The sequence below is a fragment of the Coffea arabica genome, chromosome 1c (assembly GCF_036785885.1).
Source record: "Coffea arabica cultivar ET-39 chromosome 1c, Coffea Arabica ET-39 HiFi, whole genome shotgun sequence".
Taxonomy (NCBI): domain Eukaryota; kingdom Viridiplantae; phylum Streptophyta; class Magnoliopsida; order Gentianales; family Rubiaceae; genus Coffea; species Coffea arabica.
In genome coordinates this window covers 6492388-6509282 of record NC_092310.1, presented here as the reverse complement: position 1 = coordinate 6509282, position 16895 = coordinate 6492388, and the positions used below count along the sequence as shown (strand labels likewise).

Genomic DNA, 16895 nt, shown 5'->3' with positions numbered 1-16895 from the left:
TGATATTTTTGAATGTTGCATCAAGCCCATTTCCTGTACTTTTCAAACAACAATCAACGAATTCTTTCCACGTTCTGATCTAAGGTATCTGCACAGATTGAAATATGTTCTCACTTAAAGTTTTTTTTTTTTTTTTTGGTTTGGGAGGTGGTGGCATAGGTAAGGAACAGAGATGAATTAATATCCTGATTAAATACTATACTCTGTCTCAGAATCTATTCTTTTAGTCACGTGAAAATTTGTCCACACCTTTCAATAAATCTGTGTTAAAAGGATTGATTTTAGACCCATGATATAGTCACAAATATAGACGTAGTGAAGCAATAAGATCAGTAGCCAACAAGCTTTTAATAGAGTTTGGAGCTAGGACAAGCAAAAACTTTGTAGCCTGATTGCATCTTAAGAGCCTTAGTTTTTTATGGAAGAAGGCTTCTTAAAACTGCCCTTTATGGATTACAGTTTTTGCACCAGAAGAAGTTATAAGGTAGAAGATTGAGGAAAACTTTGGCGGCCACTAGAGATAGGATTGCACGTCTACATAAATCCCCATGAATAGTTAGAGATTTTAGAGATAAACGACAAAGGAATTTAGAGATTTTTTTTGTGTGTTGGGGAGGGGGAGGAGACAGATAAGGAAAAGAGAAGTTACAAATGTCAAAATAAAAGAAAGGATTAATATTGTGAATAAATACTGTCCTGTCGCAGAATCTATTCTTTTAACACTTTAATCACATAGAAATTTTGTCCACACCTTTCAATAAATCTGTGTCAACTAGTTTTCCTTAACCATATCCCCACGAATCTATATAGTGACTCATCATCTTGATATTCTGTTTAGCACAAAGACAATTGAAGTGATCTGCTTTTGATTAAATGGGACTTCCATTGCAATAATTAGTAGTTCAAAACAGTAACAATTTCACTCCCATTTCAAGCAAAGACTACTTGTAAAAAGTAAGTAATAATTCCTTTTATGCTTCTCTGCTATATAATTAGTCATCCACATTGTCCGTTTTCAAGTGTGGTTATCAACAAGGGTTAGGGCATTGTGTCAACAAAGAGAGCCGGAGGCCCCATGTCAGCTCCAACAACCAAGACTGAACCAAAGAGAAACCCCCCTGAAAGAGTCCCATACTCGAAGCCTCCCTTCACCATTGGTGATATCAAGAAAGCCATCCCCCCTCACTGCTTTAAGAGATCGCTTCTTCGCTCATTCGCCTATCTTGTTCATGACATGACCTTTGTCTCTCTATTCTACTACATTGCTACAACTTTTTTCCATCTCCTTCCTTCTCCATACAACTACCTTGCCTGGCCTGTTTATTGGTTTTTTCAGGGCTGTGTTTGCACTGGAGTTTGGGTCATCGCTCACGAATGCGGGCACCATGCATTCATCGACTACCAATGGGTGGATCACACAGTTGGTTTTATCCTCCATTCCGCACTTATGGTCCCCTACTTCTCGTGGAAGTACAGCCCCCGCCGCCACCACTCCAAATACTGCATCACTCGAACATGATGAAGTCTTTGTGCCGAAGCCAAAATCCAAAATAGAATGGTACTACAAGTACCTGAGCAACCCTCCAGGCAGAGCCATCACTCTCATGATTACGCTTGCATTGGGTTGGCCCTTGTACTTGGCCATCAATGCTTCAGGCAGACAATATGATCGTTTCGCATGCCATTATGATCCTTATAGTCCAATCTATAATGCTCGCGAGAGGCTTCCAATCTACATTTCTGATGTTGGTGTCTTTGTAACAACTTATCTGCTCTATCGTGTAGCACTCGCAAAAGGGCTAGCATGGCTTATATGCATCTACGGGCTACCGTTGCTCATTCTAAATGGCTTCACTGTTTTCATCACGTATCTACAGCACACTCACCCTTCATTGCCACACTATGATTCATCAGAGTGGGATTGGCTGAGGGGCGCGTTGGCAACAGTTGATAGAGATTATGGTGTCTTGAACAACGTTTTCCATAACATCACAAACACACATGTGCCTCATCATCTCTTTTCAGCAATGCCACATTATCATGCAGTGGAGGCAACTGAAGCAATGAAGCCAATTCTGGGGGAGTATTATCATTTTGATGGCACTCCTGTCTACAAGGCAATGTGGAGGGAGGCAAGAGAGTGTCTTTATGTTGAGCCAGATGATGGAAGCAAGGGTGTTTTTTGGTACAATAATAAGTTTTGATGGGATTATCTGATCCTGATCAGCTAATAGTGTGAACTGTTATTAGTGAAGGTGCATCTTTGGTGCCTTCTTTTGCTCTGGTGAAATGCATGTCTAAGTTTATGTAAAATTACCTTGTGCTAATAAACTCAGAAGTCATAGCCTACGTTTCTTGTAACTCGTATGCTTTTTGTTTATCTGTAGAAAAAGAATCAAAACTAGTCCATTTCACATACCAACAAGTCTCTTAATTATATTGCTTATTCATGAATAGGTTCCATAGGTTGGATCCGCAGTGGCAAGGTCATGACAATGAGAAAAAAGTCAGTTTCGGTCGGTTTGCTTCTTAGATAAAATTAGACTAATTAGACTAAGAAAAATAATAAGTATTCAAAGCATTCATGTTATGAATCTAAGTATGTTTAGACAGTTAAACAAAATTCCCATTCCTCACACGGTTTTGCAACTGGTTTTAAATTACTTGAGTAATCTGAAATCATCTCTAATTTATTAGATGCTCCTAGAAAACAGATTTTTTACTTTTCTTTTGTATCTAAACACTTTCAGAAGCAATCGAGTTAAGAAAAATCTCTGTCAAATTCTCAACATCAGGAGTACTTCTACCATAATTTTGCGTTGTCATTCTTTGTAAACTCAATGGATGTGTCCCGCATTCCTTTCTTAAAGTTTCTAGTTCCTAATTTAATTTTGAATGGTGATGGCAACAAATGCAAAAAATATTTAATAGTTGTTAGTTGTTACAACACTGATTTTCCCATAATAAAGCTAATAAATTCCATTTGCAACTCTTTACCACCACAAACTCTCCAAACGTATGCTGGAATATCTGATTCTAACTCTCAAAAGAATATTAATTTGGCTTAGCCCTTCAAGTCCACAAGGTAGAGGATTTTTTTTCCCCTTTTGTGGTATAAGAAAAAGATTCTTACAACTAGGAAGTTCTATACCCAACTGGAATGAAACAAAGAAATTTCTATATGTATTTGGAATGTTACTTTTGAAAGAATATGAGATTTAACTTCCTTTGAGGTTTATGACAATTGCAAAAAGTGTCCTTTATTTAAAAAATTACACCTACCTCCCCTCATAGCATAAAATGACATAAATAACCTTCATGAATTGCTCAATTTAACATCTCCGTGAAGTGAAGTAATGTATTTGTAGTATTAAAGTTGACAAATCATTAAAGAAAAGAGAAAATTAAACAAAGAAGAGCAAGAGTAATAGATTCTATCTTGTTCTAACCACCCAAATCACCTCATTCCAATCTTACTTAATACTATAGTTGATAAGTGACTAATTTACGTAATAAGTGTATGATATTTTATATTATTTTTAGTCACTTTAGTTATATTATTGGAAGAAATGAATCATTTTGGTTATAATTGGTGAAAAATGCTTTTAAGTGATTAAATGAGGTTTTTATCACTTTTTAGTGGGATTTTGTGTATTTTGACAGTTTTGACACATTTTCGTATTTCGGCTATAACTTGAGCTACAATGATCGGATTGGGATGATTCTTGAACCCATTTGAAGATAAGAGATAGATCTACAACTTTGGTGAAGACATCTGAATCCAGTTTGAAGGTTTTCTAGGTCAAAAAGCCGAAGTACAGAGTCAATTGCTATTGGTCGAAACTGGAACAAGGCATGGAGCAGGCAAGGGTATTCCAGTCATATCTCAGCCTACACAGATCCAAATGAAGTGATTCTTGATGCATTGGAAAGATAACTCAAAAGGCTACAACTTTCGTGTTTTAGACATGAGCTGGTTCAGCCTCTAACATCAAGAAAAGATCAGTTGAACTTGGGACAAAAATAGAGCAAGTGATCCACACTCGAATCCACTATTCATCCGAACCCTCGGCTGTTTCTGGGATAGTGGAACCGAGCTCGGATCCATACGGATCCGAGGTACTGTAGCAGCTCGGATCACTGTAGCAGCCCAGATTTACTGTAGCAATCCGGCCTGAATTTGGCCGGATTTGTGGCCGGATTCCTGGCCGAATTATGGTCAGAGAAGTCTGCTTTTTACGCGGAAAACTCAATTTCACCTCCACCAACTCACATGCGTTGCTAGACATGTGAGAAACATTACCAGCTGTAAGGAGAAAGTGTAAAGCTTCATTCCTTGACCACCTTTCATCATTAAATAGCCAAATTCATTGCAAGAGGAAGAGAAGGGAGTCCATAGCAGAGATACAGCAAGAGAGAGAGACATACGGGAGAAGCTTGGAAGAGCAGAAATGTAGTTTTTCCATTCTCTTAGTATTAGTTTAGCTTAGTATAGAGTAGTATAGTTCATCCATTCTTGTTTATTATCTAGATTAGGATGAAGATGGAGGATGAAGAAGGCAAGGAAGAAAGCACATGTGACAAGGGTTGTATTCCTTCCAAACTCTTTATCTTTTGTATTTGATTCCAAGTTTAGTTAATATACAAGTTCTGGATTTTGTGTGTAATATGTGTATCTAAAGTTTAAGCCTTGGGTTTGGTTGAACTTTCTATAATTGTTAGTGTTTATTATTTGGTTATTTGACTGCTATGATTTGAGCAAGTTATTTAGCACTTTGGCTTCTTAAATCATGATTAATCTGGTACCATTGATTGTGATTATCTAAGGTGTTGTTTCTGCAATGAAAATTGAGATTTAACACTAGTTCAAGAAGTGCTAAACATAGGGAGTACACTCATGAAAGTAGAGGTGCACTTATGTGGTTTTTAGTGATTCATTTCATGTAATTTCATTGAAGAAATGAACTTGTAGCTAATTTCATAACCATGAAAATAGGTATGGATTAGTTATGAGTATAGTTGATTCACTACGAAAGTAGGTTTCACATGTTTAAGGAAATTACACTATAACTAGCCTAGATGTAGTACTAAATGATCCAAATATAGCATTTGCATGAGTAGTTAGGGATACCACAACCTAAGGAGCTTTTATTTGTTATTTTGTATAATTTCAGTAGGTTAAATTTGTTATAATTCATTGATAGTCTAAATAATAGAGAAGCTTTAGTAATACCGGTAATTGTTCACTCTTCCCTATGGGATCGACCCGATATATACCCTAAACTACTAGTTGATCTGTATACTTGCAGTGAACGGGTGTAATTCGGTATTTTTTAACTTGCACGTATGTAAAATACCCGTCAAGTTTTTGGCGCCGTTGCCGGGAAAGATTTGGCAATATCGGTGTGAAGAGTAACTTTATTAGTTTAGACATATTATTAGTTATACTGTGACTGTTATTTTCTGTTATTTTTGTATTATATGTGTATGTGTTTTATCACCTATTCTTCTTACTAATCTTGCTTTTAAGTTGTTTAAAAGCAATTTTAGGTAATGAGGAGGGTAGGTCAATTTGGAGGACAATGCTTGAGAAATGGAAGATTGGCAATGGATGGTTACCAAGTGCAAAGCTCCTTCAATAGAGGTAACCAAGAAATTACTAGAGGTATGTCTTATGAAGATGGTTTGAAGTGTTTAACGGAAAAATTTGATGTAATCATGTTACAAGTTCAAATGGACACAATTATGCATGAAATTGAGCAAGGGAGGAATTTTAATGCTTTTAATTCTTATCATATGATTTGTGACTTGTGTGGAGGTTATCATGCAACTAATACATGTATGCAAGCACAAAATGTGGATTACTAAGATGAATTAGAGCATTACAATCCTTGTTTTGATCAATATAGTGCTAATTGGAGCAATTCTCCTGCTTATGGTTGGGATAATCAATTTACTTATAGTAATTCTTCATATTTTTATGATTACCAATCTGAATGTGTCCAATATGAATCAAAACCATCTTGGGAGTTGGCAATAGAAAAAGTAGCTAATGATTCTGACGGGTATTTTACATACGTGCAAGCTAAAAAATACCGAATTACACCCGTTCACTTCAAGTATACAGATCAACTAGTAGTTTAGGGTATATATCGGGTCGATCCCACAAGGAAGAGTGAACAATTACCGGTATTACTAAAGCTTCTCTATTATTTAGACTATCAATAAATTATAACAAGTAAAATCTACTGAACTTATGCAAGAAAATAACAAATAAAAGCTCCTTAGGTTGTGGTATCCCTAACTACTCATGCAAGTGCTACATTTGGATCATTGAATACTACATTTAGGCTAGTTATGGTGTAATTTCCTTAAACATGTGAAACCTACTTTCGTAGTGAATCAACTATACTCATAACTAATCCATACCTATTTTCATGGTTATGAAATTAGCTACAAGTTCATTTCTTCAATGAAATTACATGAAATGAATCACTAAAAACCACATAAGTGCACCTCTACTTTCGTGAGTGTACTCCCTATGTTTAGCACCTCTTGAACTAGTGTTAAATCTCAATTTTCATTGCAGAAACAACACCTTAGATAATCACAATCAATGGTACCAGATTAATCATGATTTAAAGAGCCAAAGTGCTAAATAACTTGCTTAAATCATAGCAGTCAAATAACCAAAGAATAAACACTCACAATCATAGAAAGTTCAACCAAACCCAAGGTATAAACTTTAAAGACACATATTAAACACAAAATCCAGAACTTGTATATTAGCTAAACTTGGAATCAAGTACAAAAGATAAAGAGTTTGGAAGGAATACAACCCTTGTCACATGAGCTTTCTTCCTTGCCTTCTTCATCCTCCATCTTCATCCTAATCTAGATAATAAACAAGAATGGAAAAGCTACACTACTCTATACTAAGCTAAACTAACACTAGGAAGATGAAAGAGCTACATTTCTGCAGCTTCAAGCTTTCTCCCGTAGCTCACTCTCTATTTTTCTGCTATGAACTCCAATCTCTCCTATCTCTTCTTGGATCCCCTTCAATCTTGCAATCTTGGCTATTTTATGATGAAATATGGTCAAGAAATGAGGCCTCCACCTTCCTTTTACAGCTGGAGATGTTTCTCACATGTCTAGCATCCCATGTGAGTTGGTGGAGGTGAAATTGAGTTTTCCGCGTAAAAAGCAGACCTCTCTGACCACAATCCGGCCAGAAATCCGGCCACAAATCCGGCCAAATTCCGGCCGGATTGCTACAGTGACCATTTGGTCACTTCTGGTTCAATTTCCAGCTCTGCTCCGATTTTGACTCAACTTCAACTGAACTTTTCTTGATGATAAAAGCTGATTTAGCTCTTGACCAAAACATAAATCTTGTAGCCCTTTGAGTTAGCTTTCCAATGCATCAAGAATCACCTCATTTGGATGTGTGTAGGTTGAGAAATGACCGAAATACCCTTACCTGCTCAATGCCCTGTTCCAGTTTCGACCAGTAGAAATTTGCTATTGTAATTCGGCATTTTGATCCGGAAAACCTTCAAACTGGATTTAGATGTCTTCACCAAAGTTGTAGATCTATCTCTTATCTTCAAATTGGTTCAAGAATCATCTTAATCCGATCACTGTAGCTCAAGTTATAGCCGAAATACGAAAATGTGTCAAAACTGTCAAAATACACAAAATCCAAGTAAAAAGTGATAAAAACCTCATTTAATCACTTAAAAGCATTTTTCACCAATTATAGCCAAAATGATTCATATTCTTCCAATAATATAACCAAAGTGACTAAAAATAATATAAAATATCATACAATTATTACGTAAATTAGTCACTTATCAAACTCCCCCACACTTAAATCATTGCTTGTCCTCAAGCAATCCACACATAATCAAATGCAATGATTCAAGAGGTGAAACAATATATGCACTTTGTCCAATTTAATTCCTCAAGACTTGGAAAATAATCATTATACAATTATTCAATTTACACTAAATACTCATAATATCAAGTAAAGGAAAGATAATTATACCCTAAATTCAACAAGTTAAACTTAATCTCTTACCCTAACTTAATTTTACAAATAAGTAAATCACATAGTCAATTTATAGCCTTCCTCCTCCTTATAATCATCTTTTTCTCAAAATTCTATAACTAAGAGGGATTTATTCACACAAATTTTACTTAAATAGTGAGAATGCCTTTTTACGCGAAAATCGACACTTTTAGGTGAAGATCCCCGGTTACTCAACATTTCACTTATTCAAGTTGCTAATGCATACTCTTAATTCAAGTACCTTTTTACGCGAATGTCGACATTTGTAGATGCCAACCCCCGGTTACTCGGTAGGTGAATCATTGGAGTAGAACAATTTTTATTTACTTTCTTTTCTTTTCTTTTTTTTTCTTTTTTTTTTCTTTATTTTTCCCTCATAGAAAAAAAAATATATATAGAAATAATCAAAGGAGGAGTATAACCTTTTATCAACTATATCAATCACTTATTTATAAAATTAAGTAAAGAGAAGAAATTTCATTAAACATGTAAAATTATAGGCGTAATTTTCCTCACTTTACCGAATATACTTTCTAAAATGTAAAAATCCTAATTGCATAATAACCATTTCCAAGTTAAATGAGGACTAAACTTTTCAAAATACATATAACATTTCAACAATTGGAAGAATTAAACACTTAAGGTTGGAATACTTTGGCCCTTTTTGAAATAAAAATGAAAAAATTGAAGAACTTTTGGGCCATAGCGAAATATTGGACATGATGTTAGAAAAATTTTGACGGAGTTTCCCCATATAAATGGAAGAAAACTCCCTGCCAACAAACCCAATTTCAATCAAATTATCCACATGGCAAATAATTCAAACACAATTCCAACATTTCTAAGCATTTAAATCCACAAAATATCATCACCTAGCAAGTAAATGCAAGTTCAATATTTTCCTCCCCCACACTTAAACTTCACATTGTCCTCAATGTGAGAAAAAGAAAATAAATAGAGTAAAAGAAAATACTGCTCAATTGAACTTGCGCAATCCGAATCCATGTCCAAGTGATGAATTTCCAACCGTATTTGAAAAAGAATGGAGAGTTCACTTATTGCACCCTGAAAAAGACAAAATCAAAACAAATAAATTTCTTAAAAATAAAAGGTTGCAATCAACAAAATCATGCAATTCAAGGAAAAAGGAAAAATGATCAAGCATGTGGAACCATACAATGTTCAAGGGATAAAAACATGAAATGAGCTAATCTTTGCTAATCAAATATATGCATTAGTATCCAAAGCAAAGGGAAGCTAATTTCACACCAAAAAATCCACAATCATGAACAAAATAAGTTCCATATATACATTTTGTCATCAATGATCAAATCCCCGCAAGTACAAAAGTAATCTCAAAATGGAGACAAACACACCAAACCAAAATATAGATGACCTTCTTGAGAATTCATGAAATACTAAAAACCATTGAACCACAAGGATTATAAGTGCATTTATGAATTTCATCAATTAAGGTCATCTTCAATTCACCTCTTCTTTTAGAATTACCTAAGAATTTACGAAATTATTCAACCAAGCACCTTTTCATTCATTAGGTAATCTAAATTACTCACATGAATATCATAAACTCCCACAAAACTAATTAAAATGCTACATTGGCCACTTAATATGCAACTTGATCACTAAGCCAAATTAAGCATAAAATTAGCAAAATTTCACCAAATAATGACAAACTCATGAGTTAAACATCACCAATAATCATCAATAAGCTCAATAAGCACAATGTAAAGCACCAAACTTCACAAAATGAAAAAAATTCGAAATTGCCCAAAAATAGAAAAAAAATAAAAATTGGCAAAATTCAAATAACAACATTTGGTGAAGATTTGTTACCTCAAACTTGTTGGTTGATGATTATGGATGCCAATGGTGATGAAACCCCCAAAAATTTCACTCCAATTCGGCCTCAAATGAAGAGTTCAAAAATTTGAAACCCTTGTTCTTGCTAAGCTAAAATCCGAATTTAGACTTGTTTTTGAAGAATTTTTAGCTATGAAATCATCTCTCAAGTAAAAGGGGAGTGTTTTGGTATAGTTGGTTTGAAGATTGGATGGTGAAAAGAGTGAGTTTAGTGAGTAGTGTGTGTTTGAGGTGTTAGTGTGTGAGTTGGGTTGAAGAAGAAGGAAGAAAAATTGTGAGGAATCCGTGAAATGGATTCATCTTACGCTGGTTACTGTTCACAATCCGGCCAGAAATTGGAGGGATTCGTGGAGGGATTCTGGGCAAAAAAAAAAAAAAAATTTTTGTTTTTTTTTTTTTTTTTTTTTTACTGTTGCATATCCGGCCAGTTTTTGGCCGGATTTCCGGCCGGATTATTGGCCGGATTTGCTACAGTGGATTTTTTTTTAATTAATTAATTTTTTTTTTTTTTTTTACAATCCGGCCAATTTCAGGCCGGATATTCGGCCGGATTCTGTCCAGAATGCTCGAAAAATTTTTCTTTTTTCCCCTGACTATCCGGCCTTCAATCCGGCCAACATTTGGCCGGATTTATGGCCGGATTTACTGCAGAAAAAGCTGTTTTCTGCAGTTTTTCCTCCAAATTTGCTTGGCCAACCTTCCACATTCAACCTACTTCATGTTCTTTGAATGAAATTCAAATTTAACATGATCATGCATGAATATAACTTAAACATGAAACACCTTAAATGCATGAAATGCAGCAATTGAACATGAAAACTCCCTTTTTGCCTTAATATAAACACCTTTGCAATTGAGATCATTTGCATGAACTCTTGTCATTGCCACCTACAAAACACACAAAAACATTAATCGAAGAACTAAAACTTACTAAAAACAAGAAATCGTTGGGTTGCCTCCCAATAAGCGCTTCTTTAAAGTCAATAGCTTGACTATTTCACCTCATTTTTCAAGGAGGCTTAGTTAACGAATAATCCACCATTTTTGGACGTGGTGGATCATTAAAAGGTGACTTTATAACAAAAGCCACAAGATCTAATGATGTGAGAAATAGAAATGACTTACCTATTCCAAGTGTTTCATAGATATTACCTTGAATATGCACCACTTGAGAATTCACCAAAGGAAATGTCATGAGAGTATCTTGGGCAGGAGTACCTTTAAAACCTGTACTTTTTATGCACTCCTCAAGAGGGGTGAAAATTGAGCCATTAAAACTCACCTCTTGAGGTTCAAAGTTAGTTCCAAAAATATTATCATGTGAAATGGATATTTGCTCATTAAAACACTCTTGAGATTCATCATTTTCATCAAAATGCAACCCATTTTCACATACAACATTTCCACCATTCATGCTAGGATCATTTTGCAAATTATTAGAAGAAATAACTTCACACAATACATTCAATTGCTCATGTATATCACCAAAGTGAGAAGCTAATTCATCTAACCTTTCCTCAATCCTATCAAAACGGTCAGAGGTTGCATTTGCTAGCTTTTCTATGGCTAAATCAAATTGATTAGAAAAATTTTCTACAGCTAGCTCCCAAGATGCATTAGAATCATTAGCTAATGGTTCACTTTCTAACTCCCAAGGCAGAGGTGCATTAGCTAACTTCTCTATTGCCAACTCCCAAGATGGTTTTGATTCATATTGGACACTTTCAGGTTGGTGATCATAAAAATATGAATTATCACTATAAGTACATTGATTATTCCAACCATAAGCAGGAGAATTGCTCCAATTAGCACTATATTGATCAAAACAAGGATTGTAATGCTCTAATTCATCATAATAATCCACATTTTGTGCTTGCATACAAGTATTAGTAGCATGATAACCTCCACACAAGTCACAAATCATATGATAAGAATTAAAAGTATTAACATTCCTCCCTTGCTCAATTTCATGCATAATTGTGTCCATTTGAACTTGTAACATGATTACATCAAATTTTGCCTTTAAGCACTTCAAACCATTTTCAAAAGACATACCTTCAGTAATTTCTTGGTTACCTCTGTTGAAGGAGCTTTGCACTTGGTAATCATCCGTTGCCAATCTTCCACTTCTCAAGCATTGTCCTCCAAATTGACCTACCCTTCTCATTACCTAAAATTGCTTTTAACCAACTTAAGAGCAAAATTAGTAAGAAGAATAGGTGATAAAACACATACACACATAAAACACAAAAATAACAGAAAATAACATTCACACTATAACTAATGAAATGTCTAAACTAATAAAGTTGCTCTTCACACCGATATTGCCAAATCTTCCCCGGCAGCGGCGCCAAAAACTTGACGGGTATTTTACATACGTGCAAGCTAAAAAATACCGAATTACACCCGTTCACTGCAAGTATACAGATCAACTAGTAGTTTAGGGTATATATCGGGTCGATCCCACAAGGAAGAGTGAACAATTACCGGTATTACTAAAGCTTCTCTATTATTTAGACTATCAATAAATTATAACAAGTAAAATCTACTGAACTTATGCAAGAAAATAACAAATAAAAGCTCCTTAGGTTGTGGTATCCCTAACTACTCATGCAAGTGCTACATTTGGATCATTGAATACTACATTTAGGCTAGTTATGGTGTAATTTCCTTAAACATGTGAAACCTACTTTCGTAGTGAATCAACTATACTCATAACTAATCCATACCTATTTTCATGGTTATGAAATTAGCTACAAGTTCATTTCTTCAATGAAATTACATGAAATGAATCACTAAAAACCACATAAGTGCACCTCTACTTTCGTGAGTGTACTCCCTATGTTTAGCACCTCTTGAACTAGTGTTAAATCTCAATTTTCATTGCAGAAACAACACCTTAGATAATCACAATCAATGGTACCAGATTAATCATGATTTAAAGAGCCAAAGTGCTAAATAACTTGCTTAAATCATAGCAGTCAAATAACCAAAGAATAAACACTCACAATCATAGAAAGTTCAACCAAACCCAAGGTATAAACTTTAAAGACACATATTAAACACAAAATCCAGAACTTGTATATTAGCTAAACTTGGAATCAAGTACAAAAGATAAAGAGTTTGGAAGGAATACAACCCTTGTCACATGAGCTTTCTTCCTTGCCTTCTTCATCCTCCATCTTCATCCTAATCTAGATAATAAACAAGAATGGAAAAGCTACACTACTCTATACTAAGCTAAACTAACACTAGGAAGATGAAAGAGCTACATTTCTGCAGCTTCAAGCTTTCTCCCGTAGCTCACTCTCTATTTTTCTGCTATGAACTCCAATCTCTCCTATCTCTTCTTGGATCCCCTTCAATCTTGCAATCTTGGCTATTTTATGATGAAATATGGTCAAGAAATGAGGCCTCCACCTTCCTTTTACAGCTGGAGATGTTTCTCACATGTCTAGCATCCCATGTGAGTTGGTGGAGGTGAAATTGAGTTTTCCGCGTAAAAAGCAGACCTCTCTGACCACAATCCGGCCAGAAATCCGGCCACAAATCCGGCCAAATTCCGGCCGGATTGCTACAGTGACCATTTGGTCACTTCTGGTTCAATTTCCAGCTCTGCTCCGATTTTGACTCAACTTCAACTGAACTTTTCTTGATGATAAAAGCTGATTTAGCTCTTGACCAAAACATAAATCTTGTAGCCCTTTGAGTTAGCTTTCCAATGCATCAAGAATCACCTCATTTGGATGTGTGTAGGTTGAGAAATGACCGAAATACCCTTACCTGCTCAATGCCCTGTTCCAGTTTCGACCAGTAGAAATTTGCTATTGTAATTCGGCATTTTGATCCGGAAAACCTTCAAACTGGATTTAGATGTCTTCACCAAAGTTGTAGATCTATCTCTTATCTTCAAATTGGTTCAAGAATCATCTTAATCCGATCACTGTAGCTCAAGTTATAGCCGAAATACGAAAATGTGTCAAAACTGTCAAAATACACAAAATCCAAGTAAAAAGTGATAAAAACCTCATTTAATCACTTAAAAGCATTTTTCACCAATTATAGCCAAAATGATTCATATTCTTCCAATAATATAACCAAAGTGACTAAAAATAATATAAAATATCATACAATTATTACGTAAATTAGTCACTTATCAAACTCCCCCACACTTAAATCATTGCTTGTCCTCAAGCAATCCACACATAATCAAATGCAATGATTCAAGAGGTGAAACAATATATGCACTTTGTCCAATTTAATTCCTCAAGACTTGGAAAATAATCATTATACAATTATTCAATTTACACTAAATACTCATAATATCAAGTAAAGGAAAGATAATTATACCCTAAATTCAACAAGTTAAACTTAATCTCTTACCCTAACTTAATTTTACAAATAAGTAAATCACATAGTCAATTTATAGCCTTCCTCCTCCTTATAATCATCTTTTTCTCAAAATTCTATAACTAAGAGGGATTTATTCACACAAATTTTACTTAAATAGTGAGAATGCCTTTTTACGCGAAAATCGACACTTTTAGGTGAAGATCCCCGGTTACTCAACATTTCACTTATTCAAGTTGCTAATGCATACTCTTAATTCAAGTACCTTTTTACGCGAATGTCGACATTTGTAGATGCCAACCCCCGGTTACTCGGTAGGTGAATCATTGGAGTAGAACAATTTTTATTTACTTTCTTTTCTTTTCTTTTTTTTTCTTTTTTTTTTCTTTATTTTTCCCTCATAGAAAAAAATATATATATAGAAATAATCAAAGGAGGAGTATAACCTTTTATCAACTATATCAATCACTTATTTATAAAATTAAGTAAAGAGAAGAAATTTCATTAAACATGTAAAATTATAGGCGTAATTTTCCTCACTTTACCGAATATACTTTCTAAAATGTAAAAATCCTAATTGCATAATAACCATTTCCAAGTTAAATGAGGACTAAACTTTTCAAAATACATATAACATTTCAACAATTGGAAGAATTAAACACTTAAGGTTGGAATACTTTGGCCCTTTTTGAAATAAAAATGAAAAAATTGAAGAACTTTTGGGCCATAGCGAAATATTGGACATGATGTTAGAAAAATTTTGACGGAGTTTCCCCATATAAATGGAAGAAAACTCCCTGCCAACAAACCCAATTTCAATCAAATTATCCACATGGCAAATAATTCAAACACAATTCCAACATTTCTAAGCATTTAAATCCACAAAATATCATCACCTAGCAAGTAAATGCAAGTTCAATATTTTCCTCCCCCACACTTAAACTTCACATTGTCCTCAATGTGAGAAAAAGAAAATAAATAGAGTAAAAGAAAATACTGCTCAATTGAACTTGCGCAATCCGAATCCATGTCCAAGTGATGAATTTCCAACCGTATTTGAAAAAGAATGGAGAGTTCACTTATTGCACCCTGAAAAAGACAAAATCAAAACAAATAAATTTCTTAAAAATAAAAGGTTGCAATCAACAAAATCATGCAATTCAAGGAAAAAGGAAAAATGATCAAGCATGTGGAACCATACAATGTTCAAGGGATAAAAACATGAAATGAGCTAATCTTTGCTAATCAAATATATGCATTAGTATCCAAAGCAAAGGGAAGCTAATTTCACACCAAAAAATCCACAATCATGAACAAAATAAGTTCCATATATACATTTTGTCATCAATGATCAAATCCCCGCAAGTACAAAAGTAATCTCAAAATGGAGACAAACACACCAAACCAAAATATAGATGACCTTCTTGAGAATTCATGAAATACTAAAAACCATTGAACCACAAGGATTATAAGTGCATTTATGAATTTCATCAATTAAGGTCATCTTCAATTCACCTCTTCTTTTAGAATTACCTAAGAATTTACGAAATTATTCAACCAAGCACCTTTTCATTCATTAGGTAATCTAAATTACTCACATGAATATCATAAACTCCCACAAAACTAATTAAAATGCTACATTGGCCACTTAATATGCAACTTGATCACTAAGCCAAATTAAGCATAAAATTAGCAAAATTTCACCAAATAATGACAAACTCATGAGTTAAACATCACCAATAATCATCAATAAGCTCAATAAGCACAATGTAAAGCACCAAACTTCACAAAATGAAAAAAATTCGAAATTGCCCAAAAATAGAAAAAAAATAAAAATTGGCAAAATTCAAATAACAACATTTGGTGAAGATTTGTTACCTCAAACTTGTTGGTTGATGATTATGGATGCCAATGGTGATGAAACCCCCAAAAATTTCACTCCAATTCGGCCTCAAATGAAGAGTTCGAAAATTTGAAACCCTTGTTCTTGCTAAGCTAAAATCCGAATTTAGACTTGTTTTTGAAGAATTTTTAGCTATGAAATCATCTCTCAAGTAAAAGGGGAGTGTTTTGGTATAGTTGGTTTGAAGATTGGATGGTGAAAAGAGTGAGTTTAGTGAGTAGTGTGTGTTTGAGGTGTTAGTGTGTGAGTTGGGTTGAAGAAGAAGGAAGAAAAATTGTGAGGAATCCGTGAAATGGATTCATCTTACGCTGGTTACTGTTCACAATCCGGCCAGAAATTGGAGGGATTCGTGGAGGGATTCTGGGCAAAAAAAAAAAAAAAATTTTTGTTTTTTTTTTTTTTTTTTTTTTACTGTTGCATATCCGGCCAGTTTTTGGCCGGATTTCCGGCCGGATTATTGGCCGGATTTGCTACAGTGGATTTTTTTTTAATTAATTAATTTTTTTTTTTTTTTTTTACAATCCGGCCAATTTCAGGCCGGATATTCGGCCGGATTCTGTCCAGAATGCTCGAAAAATTTTTCTTTTTTCCCCTGACTATCCGGCCTTCAATCCGGCCAACATTTGGCCGGATTTATGGCCGGATTTACTGCAGAAAAAGCTGTTTTCTGCAGTTTTTCCTCCAAAT

At 34.5% G+C, this 16895-nt stretch overlaps 1 pseudogene; it reads left to right on the top strand.

Moving 5' to 3' along the window:
• Positions 1-1075: 1075 nt before the first annotated feature.
• LOC113736810 (delta(12)-acyl-lipid-desaturase-like) lies at positions 1076-2416 on the top strand (annotated as a pseudogene).
• Positions 2417-16895: the final 14479 nt, after the last annotated feature.